We start from the raw sequence: 17,735 nt of genomic DNA, 5'->3' as shown, positions 1-17,735 counted from the left end.
CAGTCGGCTGCAAAATTTGGCAGGGTCTGCTGCACGTGGCGTAGTGGCCATAATAAATGAATGAATGCTTTGAACGGCCCTCTTTTTAACGGGCCGGCCGGTAACTTGAGCTTCAGAAGGCTCGACAATATGAAGGAAAAAAAAAAAATACTTTTTCATAGGTTCACCTTTTCTTCCTCAATTAAATGAAAGATCAAATCACAAAATTTTTAATCAAGCTTTCTGCCTCTTACGGCAGAACGTACTCACTTTGTCCACTCTTTACTATTGTAAAGAGTGGGAAAAATGAGTACAGAAAAATGAAGAGTCTCGTCCTTTTTCTTCACTAGTACCACAGGTGACGCCCACGGACACTTGGATGGCTGAATGATGTAGCATAGCATTTCATCGTCTTGTTTCTTCACGGCCTCGCGTTGCTGCATTGAAACTCGGTTCGGACTCTCTGAGACAAGACTCGCGTCCATGCATCGAAACTCGTACCGGCTATTTGAACTAGTCGGCACCTTCTTTTTTTATGATGTGATGTTTCGCGACTGGGGTTTGTCGAATTTTCGGTGATGATGAGAAGCAGTCCTTGAATCGCAGGAGCAGGGAGCAGGTGTTTGAGCTGGTCCTGCTTGCACTTCGGAAGGCTAACGTTAACAACATCTGGTTGGGAACCTTCATGCGTCAAAGCAGCTTCAGCAGCATCAAAGAGGGGGAAAGCATGGCGACCGTCGTATCAACATTGAGGTGCCTATATTCGTGGCTAAAATTTGTCAGCACTATACATTTTGCTCTTCCCTCACGCAGCTCCACTATGGCTCTTGTGACGCAAATCTGACGGTTTAGAATTATATAAGTGCCGATCACCCTGGCTGAAACCTTCAACATTTTCGAATTTTCGCCGCGACGAAAAATGATGACGCTGGAGAAAGGCGGCACGGTGACCTACTCTTCTATTACATTCAGTGCGTGATTATCCGGCATCGTGTATAGGGTGGCAGCGCGTTTCCTGATGTTAGTGTTATTGATTCAGACCTCAAGTCGATGATGGCCCCATAATGACTTGGGAAGTCCATCCCGAGTATCCCGTCCCTGGGACACTGTTATAGAATAACAAACTCCCAGAATAAGTCTAGTTGTTGATTGTGACTTTGGCTGTGCAAAATCCAGCCGGCGTTACGAGGTGGCCTCCAGCAGTCCGGATTTTGGGTCTACTCCAAGCAGTCCTTTCTTCAGCTTGGCGGCAAACGGCCCACTGATGACGGGATAGTCTGCACCACTGCCCCGTTGTGATCATCGACACGTGACCGTCGAAAGAACATCGAAGTCGCTTGTTTATCGTCTTGTGTTGTGGTTTGGTCGCGACGTTGGATCAAGAATACGTCTGTTTTCTCTGCTGCTTTCACTTTGCATCGTCAGGTCTTTTTCTGGCCGTGAAATTTCGACTTCAGAGCTGTGTATGGGTTGTGGCATGTCTAGAGGTTTCGTCATGTTATCGTCGGCGGTGGCCAAAGATCTTCAGTGGTACATCATACAGCAACTACCTCTCATCAGTTGCTGCCCTTCCGTTTTTCGAATATAGGCTGACGAATTGACCCCGATTGGGGCCGCTATACTGCTGTTGTCACTGAGGGAACCGGTAGGGTCCTGATGATGATGAACGCAATGACCATCTAGGTGCCTGTTGAGTGCTCGTCAAGTCGAGAACGAAGCACTGTAGGCCATTTGCTGGTACTAGACACAGCAGTATGTGTGGCCTGCTTCTCCGAAGTGGTAGCACTGCGAGTGGCTGTCAGGAGCATGCCGAATGCCAGTCTTCCTTGAGGTGCTGCACAGTTCAACAGGTGACTGGTATGGCGGTGATGGTGGTGGTGTTTGGCGATGGTATATAGTGCGTTTCTGCTAGTTTCGCTCTGATAGTCTCACGCAGATCATCGGTTTAAAATGCCTGAACCTCCACGTAGGTTGTCGTCAAAATGCAGTAGTTGTACTGCCTCGTACCCATTGCTAAAAAAAATTTCAGTCGTCGTGGCCTCCGAGATAAATCCCACGACTGTCTTGGGTGGGTTGCGTACAAGGCCGGCAAAAGGTTCTTGCCTAACTCCCCACATCAGCCAGCAAAGCTTCTTGTCCTTGAACCTTGGATATAGCGGGATCAGCATGACAAAACAGGCGCATCATTTTCTCGGTGTTCATCTCAACGTTATTGTTTGACAGCTGTATATGGCTTTCCAATAAATGTTTCGGCTTTTCCCTTCCGGACGACACTTGTGAAGGTGTCCAGAGCTATGGCATGAAAACGATCCCAGGTCGGAAGTGTGGCTTCTCGGTTCTCGCAGGGGAAAATAAACACGCCTCCACTTGTCCTCGTCAGTCCGGTCATTGAAAAGTGCGATGTAGTCGAACATTTGATGCCAGATCTCCAAGCCTTCAAGTGGCGAACCGCTGAGAATTGGTAGCTCCTTGGGTTGCCGGAGCAGGATTGGTGCAGAGGGCACAGGGGCTGTCATTGTCAGCGTGATCGAGGTGAAGGTCTTGGTTTGCCGGGACTCTTCAGGTAGAGGCTCGTACTTTGGTGGTAGGCATTGTTGCATGCGACTGGCTTGCTGGTCAGCGTTGGCGTCCCTGTCCCCTGGACGGTGTGGGATGCCTGGATGGGGGCGTTCGGTACATGGGTCAGGCAGCACCACCACAAAATGTCACAGGGCCTTTGACGTAGAAGAACAGAGCAGACTGTATGTACAGGATTAAAAACTGCTTATTGGTCAAACTTGTGGCTGGTAAACTGAACGTCAGAATACAGCGATACACACTGGAACTGAAACACAGCGCCGGCCGTCCACCAACTGACAAGCGGCGAAGCGCGTCAGCATTTATTCGTGTGCCGTCAAACATTCCAGCCTTATCACTAGTCGTCGCGCAATCTCTGGAATGATTTCGAGCATCCGCGTCCTGTCTGCTAGCTTAACAGAAAGATCTACAATAATTGCAAACCTTCTCGAACATTGAGGCACCCATTACGCTGGACAAGCTTCGTGGGCGGTAACAGAAAAAACAAAAGTTAAAATTAGGAAAGTGCGTGGCACACTAAATTCGTGTCCCGGAGCTTCACTTTTCATTCCGCATTTATCCGCCAGCCACTGTATATCTTCTCGACTGGGCGAAAATGAGGCAATATAGTCAGTGTAAAATAAACCGGGAAATTTTTCCGCAAGCAACTTGTGTGATAGATGAAAAACAATGTTGCTACTTTTCAGTACGATTTCTATCTTCACCATGTACAACCTGAATAACAGTGGGGACAAATGACATACCTGACTCTGTCCCTGCATAATCACCGTTCCATTCTCTGGTGCTTCCTTCCAATTCTACGCAAACTCTGTATTCTCGGTATATCTCCCTCAAAATCTGGGCGCGATGGTAACCTAAGCTCATTTTTCTATGTCACACGAAATGGCCTTACTCGCGTTGTCATACGCCCCAGCGATGTTTACGAAAGCCACACATAAAAACCTGCATTCCTGAGCCAGCTACCCTCACATGGCATAGTGTTGGGGCTATCGGCCATGGCCTCTGTGATTAGTCCTGGCAGGGACACATTCCTAGAAGTAATCACAAAGGCCACGACTGATAGACTACACACAGTGCCATGTGAAGGTAGGTGGCGCTGCAAGGCAGTCTCCCGTCCCTCCCCTATGCGCTGCAGGTCTGGCGACTTTTTGCGGCCGACAGTACATTGTAATTGCAATGTGTGTACAAAAACACAACAATTAGTTCATATAAGGTTGAGGTTTGAAAAACAAAGCATTTTGAAGCTTTGAAATACAACAAACTTCTAGTACAAGCATTTTGTTCAGTCTACAATTTACTGGACAGAAAAAAATGATTAGCATGTTCAGTGAAACAAGCTAACACCAACATCACTTGATATCTAACTCTGACTCATTCGATAGCGACCAAATCGAGCATCCACCAAGCAGTCTAGTTAGCCAGATAGTACAAGATGCAACAAAAACTCACGTGAAGCTCTTCTTCACACGTTAACGATTCCCTGACACCTTCCAGTTCGCCAAATAACCCCCACCTCTAACAACAACCAAGAATCGTCCCCTTCTTCTAGTAAAGGCCCCAATCATTGCTTCATATGGAACCAAATATTTTCTTTGAATGTTGCTGCTAACACAGAGCAACAAAATAGTTAATGACTCCACTTACGGATCAACAGATTGCTTTTCTTTTGTTGTTATAAGTGCTAGACATATTCATACATCTGTTTACACCCCTGCACTTTTGTCAAAAGGAAGTGGTACAGATGCACGTCGGCAGTTCGTGGAGTTCAAGAAACGCAGTGCCATATGGAGTACTCCTTCAATTACACAGATTCCCATACGCTATTATTCCACAGGGTAATCTGGAGTAAAATCACGTATTGTACATCGCTTTCACTGGTGAATTATGGCACTGCATGTACAGTCATCCAACGAACCTGCTTTATGCTGATTCATTCACAATTACGTTAGCAGAGAAGTTTCCCAAAAACCACACATCATGAAAGTTCTGTATTTTCCAGTTTTTAAAATGAAGGTTACAACAATTAGTGTATTTTAGTGCTTTCACTGAACCAATGACTTCAGCAAAGGAAGCCCAGTGCTTCAATAGTTCGGTTTAATGTTATGGGCACAGAAATGCGACCGAATAAACAGTGGATTGATTAACTTTTGCTTTATATTACACCCCTATTTTACAAAAAAAGATTGTGTGGGTTGATGTTTGTGGTCAGCATAAAGCGTCTATGGCGGACATTTGCTTCAGATTGTAGCCCAGAGGAGGAGAACAAAACCCATTCTTTCATGCGAGCCCATTCACAAATGCATAAATGCGACAAAAAAGTTATGCAGCACAGAGGACGAAGCAATCGACACTCGGACAAGCTATTACCGGCAGTGGAGTTAAGAGACGTAGTGTGAGCCACTAACCGGTTTTTCTGTGCAGCTGCACTATTTCTTGTTCTTTTTGTTAACTCCAGACACCTCATGAAACAGGTTGTACCCAGATTGAAGTCTTGCCGGTATCACGGGTCTCATGGGCCTGTTGAAATCAGAACAAAATTCTTGAATGCAAGAACACCCACAAACCCCCAAAAGCAACACTGTCGAAATTTGGGATTGTTGGTGCATTGTGACGACAGAAAATAGCGCAAAGAAACGGGGACACAAGCGCCTGTGCCGTGTGTCCTCGTCTTTCGTCCCCGTTTCTTTGCGCTATTTTCTGTCGCCCCAAAAGCAGGTGTACAAAAACCCTAAGCACTACGCTTCACGTGCCAGTTGAAATAAAGGCGGCTGTGGAATGGAAGAACGAAATATATTCTATTTGAGAGCCTCCACAATTCCCAAACAGCCAGCACGCAAGAGTCATGAGTGCGATAAAGATGCCACCCGTTGGAATATACGAATAGCTGACTTTCTGGTAATGCACCAGTGAATGGAATAATAAAAACATCATATGAGCCACTAATCATTGCTACTGCTCCTGTGGAGCTAGCATTGGTGCAGCTGCATGGTGCAGCTGCAGCTCCCTTGCAGCTGGAATTGGTGCAGCTGGCATTGGTACAGCTGGCTTTGGTACAGCTGGCATTGGTACAGCTGGCATCGGAGCAGCTGGCATTGGTGCAGCTGGCATTGGTACAGCTGGCATTGGTACAGCTGGTATTGGAGCAGCTGGCATTGGTGCAGCTGCAGCTTCCATGCAGCTAACTGTTGCTGCTGCTCCCGTGCAGCTAGCATGGGCCGCTGGGATCGGCACTTGCCGGCGCCTCGATGAAGTGGGACAACATTGCTGTAGATGGTGGTCGAAGTATTCAAGGCTGCTGAAACGTCGCCGGCAGTGCCTACATATCCAAGTTACCGGTACAGCTGGTATTGGAGCAGCTGGCATCGGTGCAGCTGCAGCTTCCATGCAGCTAACCGTTGCTGCTGCTCCCGTGCAGCTAGCATGGGCCGCTGGGATCGGCACTTGCCGGCGCCTCGATAAAGTGGGACAACATTGCTGTAGATGGTGGTCGAAGTATTCAAGGCTGCTGAAACGTCGCCGGCAGTCCCTACATATCCAAGTTAGCGGTACAGCTGGCATTGGAGCAGCTGGCATCGGTGCAGATGCAGCTTCCATGCAGCTAACCGTTACTGCTGCTCCCATGCAGCTAGCATGGGCCGCTGGGATCGGCACTTGCCGGCACCTCGATAAAGTGGGACAACATTGCTGTAGATGGTGGTCGAAGTATTCAAGGTTGCTGAAACGTCGCCGGCAGTCCCTACATATCCAAGTTAGCGGCCCCGCCATCTTCCTTCTGGATGCCCTGAACTGCCGCGCTACATGTCCTCCTGTCGAATAAGGAAGTAAGCAAGACTACGTGGGCAATGAGCTGTGATATGTCGTTGCCTGTACAGCGTTATACGAAGAAAGGTCGAGTTGCCTCTCGAACATAACAGTTTCTTCCTAGTATTATGAAGATGTATATGCTTCATTACAAGAAAAAGGAAGTGATAAATTTTGTTCCCTTAATTTACAGTTAATCCGAAATTCAGAACAGCCTTCAAGCACATCCACGAAAATTTTTGACGGCATTTTTTGCTAGAGTCCGCACGGATCAACATTTATGGTACAAACTCTATCGATAGTTTTCTTCAAAGAACAATAAAAAAAAAATGCAATACACGAATGCAGAAGACTGGCGTTACACAACTTTCAACAAACCACTTGTTTAAGAAAAACATTCGAAAGCACCGAAAACGTAAACAGAATGCACAACATGCATAAAAGCAAGCAATACACACAGCCATTTAAACATGGCACAAAAACTGTATAGCAAGTTGGGATAATTACAGCTATTTAGTAAAAATGGCAGTGACATAAAAAAAAACATATTAGAGTTTTGCATGAAATGCACGCTATCACCACACTTGTATTATTGATATAGCACTTCTTAGAGGAAGCTATTAGGCAACAAATGAACAAAAATGCACCACTACACTATAAAGAGTCCATGCTGTGCAGCTGAAAAGTCCTAGTGCACAGTTCATGCACGAAGCAAAACTTTTCTTCACTTCTATTCAGGATGGTCACTTCTTGAGGTGATGTTGCGATAGGTGTATTCCAGTCTGTTGCACACCACCAACAAACTGGAAAAGATTCACAGGCTGTTCATACATATATGTATATTACCGTGCAAATAATGGACTCATGCGCACAAACATATTTTTCTCCTTGGCACCATCTGCAAAACATAAAGAAAGATGGACAAAAAGTGATTGCGTGCACTGTAAAATATCCAAACGTTCCATTGAAATAGAAATAAAATCCAGGTAGAAAGACGACTAAGAACATAGAACAGAAGAAAAAGGCAGAGTTCACGCATGTCATTTTTCCTACTACATGGAAACATGATGAAGGCGTGCTGTACGAAAGACCATTTTTTTCTCCTATATTGTAATGGAAACATTTTTCTTAAACCAAACCATTTTGTAAGCCATAAACTAGATGAAGCTTATTGGTCAATTCATCCTAGCTATGGGCACAATTAATACATAACAAAATAATTGTGGTAAGAAAAGTTTTGCTCAACAATGTTCAGCTTTGTTCACGTGGTCAGGTGCAGTTGATAGAATGGAGTCCTTGGCCACGATCAACATCCAGACACTGACCATCTGCAAGGGAAACAAGATCATATAAATTAAAGAACAAATACCATTTCAAACTAACACAACCTTTAACATCGCTGAGAAAATAATTTTCATAAGCAAAATGCAGAGACCGTGGGATGACAGAAAACAGGCGGACACAATATGCCAAATATCGCGCGACAGCGTCGTCTGCCCACTTTATACTAAGTACGTGTTACATTTTGTATATGTTACGGATGGTCAGCGAGAAAAGAAAGGCATTAATGACATTCCCCTCGGCCATGCTACTAAAGCTCTCTCGTTATTTGTGAAGACTTGCCCGTGTCGAAGAGATCACCTGAAATCTTGGTACTCTAGGGATTGCATCCATGAGTGTGCAGATCATCGCTTGAACGAGGCAGAAGAGGAGAGCAGTTTCAATAAAAGGGTAATGAAAGTATGTCACAGTTTCGTCTCAAGGGCGAAGCAATGAGTGCGATAGCAACAAGTTGTGCAATGTCCAGCTGAGAACGGCAAGCATATGAAAACATGCCGCTCTCTGCTCACCCACTAATGACGCATGAAAACAACAAACAAAAAATGAGAGCAAACTAAAAACGTTCAATTTTCGACACTTAGCGGGCTGTACCGCTAAATGTGGTGCATATCAATCATCCACCGTTTGAACCTTGAAGGACGTGCACCACGTGCATCAGAAATGTTTTCCTGAATTTTTTTTATGACACTTTTAAAATTGTATAGATACCAATACATATACGAGACATGATGGCGATGACAAAAACAAGCCATATGTGCCCACATAAATCCAATTGTAATAAAATGATGGTATAGTTGAGTGCGCGGTACATTAATAATGCGTTCGTCAACTTTTCAATGCGCTATGGCAGGTATCAACCAACTAGAAGACAGTCGAGTCAAAAGTGATGCGCGAGCCTCCACTCATGCATCACAACTTCGTGATTATGGCTTCGTCCTGGCCGCCTTTAAGCGTTGAGTCATCTCCCCTGGTCCAGGGCCTCCTGACTTCTTGGAAGAAGAGTTCCGGGTGATAGCTGACTCACGGGAACTGCGCGGAGCACGTGATAGCCGACTCACGGAAACTGCACGGAGCACGCTGGAGCGATCTCCATCGAGGCGCAAGCTACTATGAAAGGGCCAAACCACATAAGCGCGAAAATGCACGCGACAGCGACGAGCGACGCTATGAGCGACGAAACAGGGCGTTCGCGCGACGTGCCGTGTGCTCGTTTTCGCGCAATCGCTTGGTTCTCCAGATTTGGAAACCGTCGCTCATCGCCCGGAAGTGCTGGGCTCAGGCAGCCAATAGAAAAAAAACCGAAAAAGGATACACATCAGTGACGTACTGCCGGTTGTTTTCACGTGCTTTTCAGCGCTCTGTCACAACTATATCACAACATGGCCAACGGCGACGAGCGCAACGCGTACAGTGAGCGCCTCATTGATGTAATCGAACGGGAACATACGCTATGAGATCTACGCGACCGAAATTACAAGTCCCGTGGCGTCACTGACGCGGCTTGGCGGCACGTTGCAACAGTGATGGGATCCACCGGTGAGTTGTGTTTTGCAATCTGTGTACAAGCGACGTTCGCGCCAAAACTGCTGCATGGCCATTGTGTGCGGGCATGGTGTACAACTTTCCTTGATTTATGCGCAGTTGCTGAAGTGAAGGCGAGGTGGAAGAACCTTTGAGACACCTTTAGGCGTGTCCTTAAGAAGCGGACACGTGCACTGAAGAGCGGGGCGCCTGCCGACGATGAATTAGACGAGTCCACTAAATGGCGTTTTTTTAGTAGGTTCCTGTTTCTTAAGGAGACAATGGAAGGGAGGCTGTAAGTTTGTAATCGACCTTTTTTACGCCAAACGTTCATGCAGATTAGTTTACTCTAAACAAAGGCGTGGATGAAGATAAATACAATATTTAGAGAAGTCGCAGCTCAAAAGCTGGTGTTGCATGTTGAAAATTGTGCTGAGAGGCATATTATGTATTACCTTATAGGACAAGTGGGAACGTGGAACCCCTGCCTTTCAGGGAGACTGCACCTGATGTGGTGGCACCAGAGTGCATTCTTGAAGACGCGTGTGATGAGAGAGAGCCTCATGCAAATCAGGGGACTGCCACCACACAAACAGCGAGGCGGGATGAGAGTTCGGGTTTACCACCACCACAAAAAAAAAAAAATTGAAGCGTTCCAAATATGATGAGGAAATTGAAGGACTCTCAAAGTTTATCACAGAAAAGCCCGATGAACATGAACGCTTCGGTGCATTTCTGGCTGAAAAGATGAGACATGCGCCTCCGCACCTCGTAGATGTAATGCAATTACAGTTACTGGAGACAGTCACCCAGTTTCTAAACCCAGTAACTGTAGTACAGCCTGTTGATTAGGTTTTCTCTGTTGCTCACTTACTTTGTAACGATAGCATTTTTCTCAACTGAGGTGCACGAAAAAAATTGGAGCACAAAAGGAAGACACCTGGACAGTGTACAGACAGTGTGCTGTGTCTATTGATTGATTGGTGGTGTTTAACGTCCCAAAACCACCATATGATTATGAGAGACGCCGTAGTGGAGGGCTCCGGAAATTTCGACCACCTGGGGTTCTTTAACGTGCACCCAAATCTGAGCACACGGGCCTACAACATTTCCGCCTCCATAGTGTGCTGTGTCTAGGTGTCTTCCTTTTGTGCTGCAATTTCTTTCGTGCACCTCAGTCAAGAATTTTACCAACTCGCCCAGCAGTTCATGCTTGTCAAGTGAATAATAGTAACATTTGGGGTTTAAAATCCCAAAACCCATTATAGAAGGACGCTGCATCGGAGGGCTCTGAAAATTTCAACCGCCTGGTGTTCTTTCACGTACACGAACATTGCACCGTATGCAAACCATCTTGAGAATGCAACTACACAGGACACGAGAAGGAACGGATGAAAACACTCTCACGATGGTTTGTACGTCAAGTGTTCTCGTCTGTTCCTTCTCACGTGTCTTGTACAGCTCAGCTCTCACGATGGTTTGTATTTCAAGACATCAACTTGCTCAACAGTCAACTGTTGCAATGCTCATACATTGTGCCATATGCTACCTCACCTATATTCCTTAGTTTCATAGTCGGTCGGTTGTCAATAAGAGTACAAATTCAGTTTTCCCAATCTGTGAGAACGTCGTTGGCGTGGTCATATGTTGCCCAATGTCTTATATGCTGTGTAATTCACCAGGACAGGTTCTACTGCTGCGCAATGTGTAACATATCACTAGTCATTGTATGAGTTTTTGTGGTAATATTGTCAGCACTGTGATGTTGCAGATACTAGTGGCATGCATAACATGTGCACCTTAACACATTTGCAAATTGATTTTGTTTGTTCAAGACATTCAACAAGTACCTGAATTTTTTTCCATGCTGTTATGAGTCACTAATGTGTTCATTTGAAGAAAATTTTATGGGTGTGGTATAACGTACGAGTTTAAACGTGTATACACATTTCTTACATGAGTTGTAAACTGAGCAATGTGTTTGTTGTAGATGTGTGAATATATTTCTATTTTATACTGCCAGAGTGCGAGTTGTACATTGTGGTAATAATTATTAGTCAATTTATATCCCTATTTTATTCCTATGCGCTGCTGTGCCATGTTGACCATACCACATTCACTAGTCTTTTTATTTTATTTCTATGTGCTGCTGTGCATTGTTAACCATACCGTATTTCCTTGTCATTGTTTTTCAAGGAAAAGTGCAATAAAGTTTTGTCCTGAAATTGTGTACTTCAAACCCACCTCAAAAAGCTTGCACGAGCTATGTGTGCCTACAGCTTGTCCCACTGTCACCACAGTCCAATGCAAAACACTAAATATATTTAAGAGGGGTTCTGAAGAAGGAGCTCATCACTGCAGGGCCTCTCTGCCAAAGCATCAAGGAGGGTAGCCCTGAAAAGGGCTGTTTGTGTCGAATTTCTTGGCGGTCGGTGCACAGGCATGAGTTGTTAATTCAAGGGTTATGCGGGGCAACTCCGGGCAGCTTTCATTGCCAAGGCACTTGGCCTTCTTCACTGAAATACTTCACGAACTCTTGCCGAACTGCGCTGGCCACTTTAGAGCAGTTGCGGGCCTTTGGCTTTTCGAGTCCAAACACTGTTGTGCTTCCTCCCGGTCCTTGTCTCTAAGCACCACCGCTCACATTTCCAAAGGTGTCTTGAAAATCCGTGTAGCCAGGAGGGCAGTACGTTGAAGCAGCGTTTGATGACAAGAAGTTGTGCAGCACGCATGTTGCTTTCACAACGGCCTCCACATTCTCCGGCTCCAAGTTCATTTGCCTCTCGTAGATCCGCCAGAGAGAGACAAGAATGCCGAAGGCGTCTTCCACACAGCGCCTGTAAAAAAAAAAACACTTTTCTGTTGTAGCGTACCCTAGAGCAGGAAACTTACATTAATTGCAAGCAGTACACATCTACCATAACCTGCCTATTCAAGGTGCAATGACACGTTATTAAAAAATTATTAGCACATTTCTTTATGTTGGAAAGTTTTTGCTTTGTTAAAGTACTAATCCCTGATAAATAGGAAATCATCGCTTCAGGCAAGCATGCGCTGAGGGTGGTGCTCTTCAGTACTTGCACTTCATATACTTAAGCAGAACTAAGGCTAGATTTCAGATTGATGCTGAACTGATTATAAAGATTCTTTCTGGCTGCGGCAACCTTTGCACGAGGAAATGTCATATGAAACCACCTAAAATACATTTGTTTGCCACACGTTAGTTGATCTACCCTGAAGGCGTGAGAGTAAGAGGAAAGGACACAATTGAGCTTAGAGGACAGGACAGAGTTCTTTAGCGCTGGGTACAGACCTTGCACGACTAAGGCGGTAGTTGTAGATCACCTCCGCAGGTACACTCTGGCACCCTGGTAGTGGCCTCATGAAGTCTGGGCGCAACTGGAAGGCCTCATCGCCAACAAACACATGAGGACAAACTCTTCCTGACCTTGGGAGCATGGCTGCTCGAGGTAGGCTGAGCTCGCCCTCATGCAGTCGCTCGCCGATGGGAGAATCTTGCAAAATTCCCCCATCGCTGAACCTTCCAGGTGCACCCACATTCACCAACCTGAACAGGTATTGGCTATCGACGACAGCCATCAATACAATGAAATGGGTTCCCTGAAAGCAATGAAACAACTGTCACAAAAGTACTTGCCATCATAACTACTTATATTGCATAACACTTAGCTGCATTACTGATAGGTACAGAAAAATAAGGTGAAAACTTTGGTCTGTAAACTGCCTAGCATGCATTAGGCACCAAATCGCAATAATCTTGTACTGAGGTCTGGGATACTCCTATTGATAAAGGAGATGACCCTTTAGCAGCAAACATTCCATATGCATTGATGCAATTTTCTGCTGCATATCTTGTAATTGAAGTACAAACTCCCACCATTGCGGGGGCATTTAATTTGAATATGCTTGCCGTTGACCGCTCCAATGCAATTTGGGAACTGCCAACGGTTGCAGAACCCAGCAGCGATTTCCCGCCACTCTTCTGTTGGTGTCTGAAAAAGCAGCAATTTCAAGTTATACATTATGTTGTTACAAACATAACCAGGTGAATGCACTCCTGCCTTTTTAACATTATGGGCCCACCCTTCCTTGTGCATGTGATAAGGTATTACATCACTTAGTGGCACAAACTCCGTACCATGATATGTGCTTTAATTCACTCAACCATATCAAAGTTATGTCATTACACTTTGAATGAGACATAGCACCCAGATGCATACAGATGCTCGACGTTGTATGCATACCTTCATGTATTCAGGAACCAAGACTTCCCACAGCACGGTGCAGGTTTCGTGAATGATCTTCCGCGCCGTCTCGATGCCCACACGGAATGCCATGGCTGCGTCCCTCACCAGCATACCCGACGACAGGTACCTGTAATACAAATCAATGTAAATGCGGGGAAGTGTGTCACGACAACCCAGGCACGCGCTGCACAATACTTTCAAGTATAACAAGTGCACATCACCAACATTCACTTCCTGGAAAATGAAAAGCTGTGCAGGCACGTATACGCAGTCAAAGTGGTCCTACCTCAAGGTCAGCGCGAGGCGCTCCCCAGAAGAAATGGGTTCCCTCGAGGGGCATTGGTCCTTCGTGAGCATCTCCTTGACCAAGCTGTGCAGCACGTCAAAAGTAGCTGGCGACATCCGATAAAACGTGTAGAACAGTGACTCGTAACCATTCTTCATTTTTTCCGTCTGCAAAATACAGCAAACATGCATTCAATTCCACAATTATGACGCGGTTGTCTCGAAGCACTTACTGCTGTGAAAAACTCGCTTTCACCCGCTCGATTTGCCCATGTCGGCCGGACCCAGTACTTTTTCAAGAAAGCTCGCCGTCTCTTAAGGATGATGAGCAGCTTCAGAGCAGCTATCTTCCTTTGCCTTTCCATTTCAAGACGTCAGAAACTAATGAAATTGACGGACGCAAGCAAAACAACGCAGACAAAGACTACACAGGTAGTTTGCTTCGCCGATACGCCAAGTATCCACTGCACGTGATCCTGCCAACGTTGCCAGATTGAAAAAGGGCTTCGACACCAGCGCCTCATGAAAATTTCACCAGATAACACCAGCGCTACAAAATGGCTGCTATGACGTATTTCCGATTCCTGTTTTGTTTTTTGCGCACGTTACAACATGGCGGCTATGACGTATTTCCGGCTCTTGCTTTGTTTTTGCCAGTGTACCGCTGCTGCGAAGCGCGTCTAATGGTGATGTTTCACGTCTCCACCGCTGCACACGTTAGGAGGCTGAAAAAGTGGAAAGTTTGAACGTGTAATTGTAGCTGTACGCAAAGCGCACTGAAACAATTAATACTAATTTTTTTACTGCCTCAGTTAGCCACTATACCAATTGAAATCCCCCAGGCGCCGAAATAGACGATAACGTCTCCGACATTGCGGTCGCGTCACTAGATCTAGCAGACGGCGTTTGACAATGCCTGGACGCAGTCGCAGAAAAGCGGCGCGTGCAGACGATAAGTTATCTTTTTTTATTAAGGGCACGTACGCTTGATGTGCTTCGCCTATCTTGACATGAAGGTAATATTTATTCATAAATAGCATGCGAGCATTTATTATTTGATTGGTTACTGTATAATCGGCTAGCTTTTCCAGACAAAGGCAGGGCAGAGCTGTTGTAACTGTCACAAGTCAGCAAGGAATTTATTATAGAGGGAACGCCAGTGGGACGTCCTGCACAAGGAATTTTGAAAGACAAGTTGATTACCTGTGGTTTACATGAAATACAAAATGCCACGTTTGAGTTTTCATTACTTCGAAGTAGTGGTAAAAAAGAAAAACTCATCCAGCACATTTGAACATACAGTGATGTAGTTTGTCTTGGTTTTTAGGAGCAGGAGAAGCTTCCATTCAGAGCAAGGAAACCGTGGCTCAAAGCAGTAACACATCGCTTGCACACTCCTGCCAAAATACGCATGCAATAATTTCACATAGTCAATTTCACATAGTCACATTTTTTACATAGTCCATTCACACTGACACAAAATATCTCTTGACATACAAGACACTTCCATCACTGATACATTTGAAAATATAGAACATGAAATAGGATGAACAAATGGACAAATATAAGAGCTCACTCCACTGAATTGTACATCTCCGACGTGAATCTTTGAAGCATGTCGTCAGTTACTAAAGACTGCACGCAGCAGCCAGACTTCAATGATAATGTTGTGCGAATGCGCACAATAGCATCCAGCATTTCAATAGACATCTTGTTCCGGTACTTAGTCTTGATGCAGGTTACCTGACTAAAAACCCTTTCGACTGCAGCATTCGACACTGGGCAGAAGAGGCAAGCTAACGCATACATGGCTAACTCTTTGTATGGTTTGTCCCCCACTACGTTTTCGTACTTCAGTACTCCAGTCCAGAATAGCGTGCAGTCATCTGGAACTTTGCTGTCAAAGACAGATTCGTCAGCCCAGACATGCATCAAGATTTTTCTGTATTGTTCTTCCAATACGTCTTGCTCTCCTTCCAAGAGGTGGCGGAAGGGGAGATGTTCAAATGGAAAGCGTGCCATCTGTGACAACACTTTCGACGGGTGAAGGGCACTGAGGCCTTGAAAAAGCTGCTGGTTGCCAGGAAGGCGGTTCTCCACTTCCCGCAGCAAGGCATACAAAAAATTCTGGCAACGCTGCTTCATATTTAGTGCCAACGTTTCATTTATGATTGATTCATCACTCTTGCAGCAACGAGCAATCTCATTTCCGAAACGTGCACCGAAGTCGGTCATGGCTATGGAAAGCCTTTGCCCCTGTGTGTTGACGACTCTCGATTTCAGTGCTTTGTGATGCAAGTCAAGCTCCTTATGCATTTTTTCCGGGTCTGCATTGAGCGATTGAAAAAATGCATTTATTTTTTCAAACTCGAGAACTATAGGTGACAAAAACAAAAAATGAAAATAGTTCACGTCGTCATGCAGCATGTCGCAGAGAGTACGAGCTTTATATCTCACTTCCTGCGAACCCTCTTGCATGGCACACTTGAAGTAAGCCTTAAGTTCTTGCCAGTTTTCAAGCAGTCTCTTGATAATGCGCCCTCGCACAAGCCACCGTGTGGAGGATGCCTTCATGAAAGGCAAATTCAGCTTACTTTTCTCATTCTCCTCCTCTGTAAGAGCTTCAAAAAGTTTTATATAGTTCTTTCGTCGCAGAGTGCTGTGAGAGAACCAGCCTGGAATTTCAACCAGCAGATAGCCTAAATTAGATGGCAAAACTTCAAATGTTTTTTGTACACACAATGCTAAGGAGTGGCACACACATTTGTTTAGCACACAATTGGGAGATTCTTTTTTTAATCCGCGACCACACACTGTTGTGTTCCTCCACCATGACAGCTGCTCCGTCACAGGCGATACCAATGCAATCGGCAAACGCCAGGCCATGCTCGCGAAGGCATTCGGTGAGGGCAAGGAAGAGGGCTTCACCAGTAGCCTGCACCACTGGGTATAATCCCAAAAAAGCAGTCAAAATTTCCCCAGATTTCTCACTGAAATATCGTGCACAGACTGCAAGCAGCTTTTCAACAGCCACGTCAGTGCTCTCATCTACCATGAGTGAAAATTTTTTCCCTTTCATGTCAGAAATAAGCTCATCTCTGAGAGAAGGCGAAACAACTGAGTTTATCAGGGCAGTGCACTTCGTGCGATGAAGACGGAGGTTTTCCAGGGTGCTGCCAGTGCCATTTATTTTAATCACTTCGCTAAGGTGATCGATAGCAGCGGTTGAGCAGTGGCAGCATGTTGCCACAGCTAGTTGCAGCTCAGCTCGCTTCAATTTGTCCGGCACATCTTGATGTTTTTTCGGAAAGTTCAGCACTTGGCTAGTTGATGTCAACTTCACTATTCCCTTATGTTGTGCCCCTTGCGCATGCCTCGTCAGCGTGCCGCGGTGTGGCTTCAGGTTTTTCTGGCAGAGCTTGCAGAACGGAAGCCTCGAGTTTCCTGACGCCACACTTGTCAGCCAAGGAAATTCTTTCTCCCAGGAATCCAAATACTTCCTGCTGCCATCGTACGACTTTTTTGGCCTTTTAGCATGTCCGCGCGCATCACCACCGTCGAAATCACTGTCGCTTTTTTTTCTGCGCTCACATTGATGATTCATTATGCACTTTCTTTAGCCTAGAAAAGAATAAAAGGAATATAAAAATAAACGTTAAGAAAGCGTACCACATGACATATAATAAGTGTAAAAGGGGAAAAAGTAATGACAGCAAAGTACATGCAGCCTGCGACGCGATTCGAATTACCACGTGCTATGTGAGGTATCTATTCGTACTCGCAAGGAATGTAATTCATCTACGTACCAAGTGTTGGCGGCGATCTCGTTGTGGCATGGGTCGCACCAATGACTGCACAGCCATGCGATGAATCCGGCGAAGCAGAAAGTGGGCTGTGCGAGTCAGGGACAACAGCAACACACACGGCGTGCGTTTCCTTGTGCGGTGTGCAATCGCGTACAAA

The sequence above is a fragment of the Rhipicephalus microplus genome, unplaced genomic scaffold (assembly GCF_043290135.1).
Source record: "Rhipicephalus microplus isolate Deutch F79 unplaced genomic scaffold, USDA_Rmic scaffold_21, whole genome shotgun sequence".
Lineage (NCBI taxonomy): Eukaryota > Metazoa > Arthropoda > Arachnida > Ixodida > Ixodidae > Rhipicephalus > Rhipicephalus microplus.
This window is presented reverse-complemented; position numbering follows the sequence as displayed.